Genomic DNA, 8,563 nt, shown 5'->3' on the forward strand with positions numbered 1-8,563 from the left:
GTCGAACTCAAATGAAATTCTGCAGATTTTAGGAGAGTATGAGTCTTCAATTAACATTAGATAATAGAAATGATAAGAAGTATGACCTACTGGATTGAATAATAATTTTAATTATATAATAAAATTATAAGTTCTTATAATTTTTAGATTATAAACCCCTTGAAGTCATGGTCTGTGCTGTATCTATATTTGTATCATAGTACCTAATATACTACCTTGCAGACAGAAGTCTCATAGATTTAGAGCTGGAAGGGACCTCAGAGATCTAGTCCAGTCCCATCATTTGACAGATCAAGAAACTAAGGCAGAGAAAGAGTAAATGATTTACCTAAGGTTATACAGCTAACAAGTGGTAGTGGTAGGCTTCTAACCCACTTTATCTTACTCCAAATCTAGCACCCCTTCTATTGTTCAACAAGATTGGGATTATTATGACTACTACCACGGATAGTAATAACAATAACACATTAGTCCAAATGAAATACCGAAAAGCCTAAGTTTCTCCAGGTCAATATTCTAGTCCTGGTGCTGCTCATCATTTGTTGAGCAGAACTTGGTATCATTGTATTTAGCACAGTGCTATGCACAGAGTAGGCATTTTAGGCATTAAGTCTAGGCTGAGGAATTAGACATTTAAATTTAATTTTGGGGGAGTCACAATTCCATGATTACAAAATCAAATTACAGTTGAGGAAAAAATATTTTTTTCTCCTTTATCAACATATGGAATGTAAGATTAATTCATAGAAAACATTTGGGTGACCTTGGAGTAAATCTTAATCCTTCTGGGTCTCTACAGCTATCTTCACACTCTCCCAAACATACTCTACCCCTTCTCCAACTTCCATTGTTTCTGCATTAATACTAATATACACATAAGTGTGCATACAACTTGATAGGCTTGATATCCTGAAACACCCTAGAGGAGGATCATTCCTATTGGGTCTTACTTTTCCCCTCAGGAAAAGGGCAATGGGAATGCTCCCTCAGGGTGTTCTAGTATACCAACCTATGCTCTCTGCATGCTTGTGAATATATATACAGGAAAAAGCACATGTTTGGGTATTTAAAATGCTTCCTGTGTAACAGATGGTGTTTTGGGTGCTTTAACAGGTCTTGGAAGTACCTGAAAAGAAGCCAAAAGCTCTTGAGGAGTGTTGGAAATGATCCATCTGCATCTGGACCATAACAAACTGATCAACAAATGCCAAAATCCAGTAAAAATCCCCCACCATTCCTTACTCCAGCCTAGAGAGGGGGGCCAATATTCTAGAATGAAGCAAGATACATGAAACATTTAATATTTTATTCCTCTTGGAGATATAGTATTAAAGAGAGATCTCATTTCAAACCAATAAGAAAATAAAAACCAAGGATTCGTTTTTATTCCATAAAAGCAATAGTCTAAAAAAATTCATATAGATGTGGTGCCATCCATGAAAACAGACATCTTTAGGAAGACTCTCTCTCTCTCTCTCTCTCTCTCTCTCTCTCTCTCTCTCTCTCTCTTTCTCTCTCTCTCTCTCTCTCTCCCTCTTTATCTTACCTGGAAATTCAGTGGCCACTCGCAGGCTTGATCCCAGTGCTGATGGGCATGGAAGCTTTGATCTACTCCACTTCCAACCTGATTGGGTTTGCCCTTCCTTAACCAGACTATGAGTTTCAGTGTTGTGATTTTGTAGGGAGATAAGTTTCTAGAGACACTGTTGAAGACCAGGACAACAGCAAGGTAAGAAATGATGAGAGTGAGGGATGGTGAGAATGAAGGGATAAGAAGTGGCCAGTGATAGCATCCACTGATATCCTCCTGATGTTAGGAGAAATTGAAGAAGACTTCTAGCTTGTTTGGTGTACTCCCTGTGGTTAATTTATTGGAGGATATAGATAAGAGTTTCATTGGATAGACAGACACAGATGACTTGGCATTTGCAGCACTGGAAGAAATATCCAAATTGTTGAGATAATAGATCCATTTGAATATTGTAAGGAGGTAGAGAGCATCCATACTAGGGCATCTAATGTAATAATAAGTGTTTATTAACTGAGTGATCTTATGACTAACTGGAGAGCATGAAATCTAAGGATTTGATGATGGGCACAGTTAGCATGGAGAAGCTGAAACTCTAGGGCTACATCATAAAAACCTTCAAGCATTTTGAAGAGTTGTTATATATATGGAAGCAGAATATATATATATATGTATATATATATACACACACTATATATATACATACACACACACATATGCTTGGTTCTAGAGAGCAGAACTGGGAGAAATGGACTTGGGGCAATGCGTAGAAGTTACAAAGAAGCTAATTTAGATTTGCTGTGAGGAAAATTTTTCTGCCTATTAGAGTTCCAAGGTCGACTTGGCTCCTTTGGGAGGTAGTGGACTTTCTGTCACTGGATGTCTTCAGGCAAAGACCGAATAACTACTTGATGAATACGTTATAGTGGGGATTCTTGTTCGGCCACAGCTTGGACTTGATTTTCTCTAAGTACATAGGGTTGCCAAGATTCTATTAGTCAGCTCCTGGTCATCTTCTCCAAAGACTTGAAGACCTGGGTGCAAGAACATCACCTGGCAGGCAAGCTTTGACTTTGTGGGAGCATGTGGATCCAGTCCATGCCAAGGAACTTGTGAAGGAGATTTTACCCTGGAGGATAATGCAGGAATTACAATGAGTTTTGTTACAGTTAATTTGGAGTCAAATGACAATTTCTAGAGCCTGTCACTTAGGATAAAATGATAACGAATCTGTTGGGAAGAAATATTGTAAAAAACCTTCTTTTAAAATTATGTTTTGATTAAAAGATAGGTAAGACATAGCTAAGACACCCTACTAAACCTTAGCTCTACTTTGGGGCAGTAATGATCCTAACTCATGTCCTGACAAGTATATGTATTGTAGTTAATGTACTGTGGACTAATGCTGTCCACTCATAAAGTAGCATGCATATATTCAGTATATATGCTACTGAACAAATTCATATGCTCAGCTGAATCTGAAATATTTGGATAAGAGAAAACATCAAACCAAAAGCTATGGTTGACTAAATGTAATAGATACTAAGCACAGTGACATTAGGTTGCTTCAAATTAAGATGTTTCTTTTGGATATGGATTTTTTTAGGCACTGGAATGGTGAAGGGATAAAGATTAATTAAAAAAAAGAAAACTCAATCTTATTTAGACTAAGACTACCCAGAGAGTAGATGAACACATCAGGCCCGAGAGTGGCAGGTTTCTGTCCAAGAAGCTAATATTTTGGGTCTGTAATAGCACTTATTGTATCATTACTGGAAAAAGGCGTGGAACTTCCCAATAAGCTCACGTCACTTCATACTCCGTAAACACCTTACAATCCCTCAAATCCCTGGCTAACTTACATCAATAGACTCTATCACATCTCCAGCTAAAGTCCCTTAAATTAGTTACAGAAACAATGGCTGGCTTGATTTTCCCACAAAACCAAGTAGGTTGCTCTCTGACTTTTTGCAGTCTCAAAAGGGACACACTTTATTCCAGGGGAAAGAATTCACAGGGGATTGAATTACATGGAACACTGAGACTTTTGGAAATCTAGAAAGAACATTTGCATTGCCACATCTGAAAAAAAAAATAATGTTGAATATCCCAAGGGCATGATGGAGATTTTTATTGAAAGATAGCTGAAAGTTGATAACCAAGATTTGATTCTAGTAGTCAAAATAAGAGTGTAAGGCCAGATGAGAAAGCTTGTGGTTTTGTTGGGACTGATGACAAATGATGCACTAGTTGTTTAGACTACATCCTTCAGAAGAATATTCTAAAAGGAAAAGCATCAACCCATGTCCCTGGCCTGTGACAAGGGGGAAAGGAGTGTGTATATATATGTGTGTGTGTGAGTTTTCAGGATCATAATTAAGTAACAAGACCTCTCCCTCTCCCTCTCCCTCTCCCTCTCCATGGATGACTATGTGTGTATGGCTTTAGGAGGTATAAGTATTGAGACTGGGAGTCTGAGATTTCTTGAGAGGTGGTATGGTGCAGTGGAAAGAACACTGGTTTGTAATTACAGGTCTTGGGTTCAAATCAGTTACATACCCTTTCTAGTTCCCAGTTTCTTCATTTATAGCATGAGGGTGTCTTATTATTTGGCTTCCAAGGTCCTTTTCAACTCTAAGATTATGATCCTATAAGATTTCTTGCCTTGGTCGTTAAATATTCCTCAAGGAAAATTTTATTTCAAATTATCTTAGATGTGTGTGTACATGCACATATACACATACATATAGGCTAATATGTACCTTTTTCTGAATAAGGAGATGGAACATCCTCCCTCCCCCAAACAAATTCTAGTTGTCATCCCATTTTAATCAGTACTATAGGACACTAATTTATATTTTCAGTTTTGTTGAACTTCAGTGTATTTCTGGTTATCTCAGTTCATGTCAAGACATTTTTTAACAGAGCTTAAAATCTAGTCACAAAAAAGTACTCTTGTGTGGTAATTTTGGCAATGAGAATTTAGAACTGGAAGGAAACTTAGAAATCATTAAGTGCAAGCTTTTTATTTTACAGATGAGGAAAATGAGGTACTTTTCAGAAGATTAAGAAGAATAAGTCTAATTATATTCTAGTAAGTTTCTTGTCTTTATTGATTCATTCAAGTAATTATTCAACAAATATTTATTAAGTGACTACCATATTCCAGGCGTTATGATGGCACCCAAAAGTGAAGAAGTATTTAACCTCAAGGAATGCATATTGCAGTATCTCAGGCCTCTTGCATGAGCGAGAAAAGGCCCTGAGGCTTTTGTCTCACTACCTAGAATCTTACAGCTTTTCTTTCCTGGGAAAGAGAAGTCTAGTTCTTTCATTGGAGCCTTTTGTATGCACATTCAGTTCTGGCTCAGCAGACAGTTAAAAGGCTTTTCTTTACCACTCAGTCTGAGCACAGGAAATAGTTTTAGCACACCTCCCATGATCTGAATTAGGTGCAGGGCCCCTCTATTAGATATCATCACATATGAGCAGTAGTAGTATCATCAGAGCCCCCGTCTTGGTTGGCATCAGGGAGAGCCCCCTGCATGTGATCTGAGAGCTTGACTCTGTTACATAGACAAAATAAATATACAATAATTGGAGTTGGAGATGTAGATAAGACACTAGCAGCTGGAAGAAGCAGGATTTTTTTTTTTGTAGGATGTGATGATTGAGTTGAGTCTTTCAAAAAGCTAGGGATTTGATCATGCAGGGGTGAGGAAGGAGGAAAAGGGAAGAAGTTTCTATGTAGCACTTGTTACCCATGCACTGTGGGTAGTAAATAGTATCAGAGTAGAAACTTAGGATGAAAGATTTTTAGAGTTAAAAAGGAACTTCAATTTACAGATGAGGAAACTAAGGCATGGAGAAGGGCAACTAAGTAGAGCAGTGGATAAAAGACCTGACCTGGAGTTGGGAAGACTCATTTTTGTGAGTTCAAATTTGGCCTTAGACACTTACTACCTGTGTGACTCCTAGGAAAGTCACTTAACTCTGTTTGCCTCAGTTTCTTCATCTGGAAAATGGACTGGAGAAGGAAATGGCAAACCACTCTAGTATCTTTGCCAAAAAAAAAACTCTAATTGGGGTCAGGAAGTGGCAGACACAACTGAAATGATTGAACAGCAAAAAAACACAGAGAGATTTAAAGAGCTTGCCCAAAGTCATGAAGATGGGAGAACCACCATTCAAATTTAGGCCTTGTAGTTCCACATTCTGTGGTCTTTTCTTAATCCAAGATCTTACTTTACACCCAGTGATTTTGGCACTATACCACTCACACTCAAAAATGGGGAGAACCAAACCTTCCTTAATTACACATGTCAACACCTTAAAATAACTGCATGGGGACAAATATTTCTGCTTGCAGACAGAAAAAAAGTTTCTTCTATTATCCCTTCTTTTGGTTAACATGTTAGCTCCTACTCATTGGTCATTATCTAATGAGATGGGTGCTTTGAGGGAAGGAGAGGTGAGTGCTCACAAATATGTAAAACTCCTTCAGCTCCTTAGATTGAAATATGGTATTAGATTTCCCTTTGTTGGACCATTTAACCCCATATACCTAGGGGTATATGGGGTATATAGGACACGCAAAGATAATAACAGAACTCCTTGTCCTCTAGGAGTCTTCATTCTACTGGGAAGACATATGTACACACCTAAGTAAACTAAGAATGTACACAAAAATAAAGAGTACTGGGGGAAGGGGGCACACAGACAACTGGAAGATTGAATACTCTGAGTATTCAGTAGAAGATAATATTAAGAAACTACAAACAAAATGAAGGTTTTCTCTTTATGAGCAAATCCTTTGGAAATGATTCCTCTTGGATTGTCTTATGGAGAAAATAGGTCATTTTTGGCCTCCTTGGATTTATTTTCAGAGTAACTCATACCTCCAAGTTTCTACTTCAAGGGGGCAGACTTTTTCATAAGAGGCTACCAGCTGCAAAAAATTAGGCTTTATTCTGTCCTTTGCCTTCCTAACTGCAGGTGTATTTTGTACAGAGCATTTAGAATTCAGGTTTGTTCATGGAGCCCATGCTTCATAATTTCCAGAACAAACACTGAAGCATACAATTCTTTTCAGAGAATAGTAACATTGACAATAACAACAATCACTCTTATTTTTATTGTTACCTGGTCTGGACTTGTGATGAAATTGGTAAAGGGAACTCCTCATGAGGAAACTCTTGATACCGATGCAGACAGGCAGCTAGCCTGCAATTTATAGACTTGGAGAATTGCCTGAGGTCTTGAGAAACTGATTTGGGTCACATAGCCAATACTTGTCAGAGGCAGGGACCTAGGTCTTCCTGACCCAAGGCATGAGGCTAGCTCTCTATTCACCAGCCAGATTCTCTCTCCATCATTCTTGTAGAGTTATTTAAAACAATAACAAACTAGCTAGTCAACAATGCACAGAGAACGAAAGAATCTATTTTCAAGGGTAAGGAGCAGAACAGATCAAAGATTCAGCTATAGTCTCTGATTTATATGTTTAATTGATGTTTATTTTTTAACATTGCTGTCATTTCCCATGTTGTCATCATCCCTCTCGCCACCAACAGAACCCTTCCCCATTGCAAAGAAGTGTAGTGAAGCAATGTAAACTGATACATTGGCCATGTTTGAAAATGTATATGCCTCAGTCTATACCTGCTGTCCACTGAGAACACTGAGAACTCTCCAATGAGAACAAGGAAATCGATTTTACTATCAATCATCTCAAATCAAGATGGGTTATTGCAATGATCAGAGTTTTGCTGTCTTTCAGGAAGGAATGAAGAAAGGAAGGAAAGAATGAGGAAGAGGGAAGAAAGGAAACATTTATTAAACACTTTCTATGTACCTGGCATTGAACTAAGCCCTAGGGATTAAAACATAAGCAAAAGAAAAGAAAAACAATATTTGTCCTGAAGGAGCTTACATTCTAATAAAGGAGGAAAACACATAAATGAGAGCTAAAATTAGGAAGGGGAAGAGATGAAGGTCCCTTGTAGCCTGGGTGTTTGGATGGCAAAGAAGCTCCAGGCTCTGAGGGAAGTTTCAGAATGAGACAATAGTAGCGAAGGTATTGTTTTGAAGTTTAGAAGCCCTTAAGGCTGGGAGGGGACTGTTGCTTTCCTTCAATTTTAGCCTTCTAAATAATTTGCTAAAGTAAATAACTATGAGAGGTTTTTTTCCCCAATTATTTTATGGAAGCAGTCTCCACATACAAAATTGAGGTCTTGGGCTGAGATACTACTTAGAATTCACTTTGAGTTCAACCGACTAAATAAAAAGTCAGACAAAGGAATAAAGCTACATACATACTCATACGTCCCTACTTTTGTCAACCAGGTTTCCCAGCCAGTATTGGTAATCTCATTTAGCAAATAAGATGATCTTGTTTCTATAATGGCATGTACCTTAAAATTTTAAAGATGTGTTAAATGTTTTTTGTCGTTCAGTAGTTTCAGTCATGTCTGATACTTTGTGACTCCGTTTAGGTTTTTCTTGGCAAAAATGCTGTAGTGGTTTGCTATTTCATTCTCCAGCTCATTTTACAGATGAGGAACTGAGGCAAATAGGGTTAAATGACTTGCCCAGGGTCACACAGCCAGTAAATGTTAATTGTTAAATGATGATAATTTGAGTGAACAGTTTTCTGATTAAGAAGTAACTTTAGCTCTGGAACCATTGTTTGATCATTCTAAATTATGCCAGTCTAGTGGCAATATTTCTTAGCACGGCATTTAATTATGCCTCGCTCTGTCATTAGTTATGTGACTTTGGGCAAGTCACTTAACCTTTATATGTCTCAGTTTCCTCATCTAAAAAATGAAGGGTTTGGATTTGCTGAACTTGGAGGTTCCTTCCTGCTCTGAATCTATCACTATTTTCTGGGCTAGGGTAAAATTCAGAGATGATGTGAAGTATCTATCTATCATCCACTTATGTATCTCTATCTATCTGTCTATCTGTCTGTCTGTCTATCTATCTATCTATCTATCTATCTATCTATCTATCTATCTATCTATCTATCTATCT

The sequence above is a fragment of the Vombatus ursinus genome, unplaced genomic scaffold (assembly GCF_900497805.2).
Source record: "Vombatus ursinus unplaced genomic scaffold, bare-nosed wombat genome assembly UNPS02014812.1, whole genome shotgun sequence".
NCBI classification, from domain to species: domain Eukaryota; kingdom Metazoa; phylum Chordata; class Mammalia; order Diprotodontia; family Vombatidae; genus Vombatus; species Vombatus ursinus.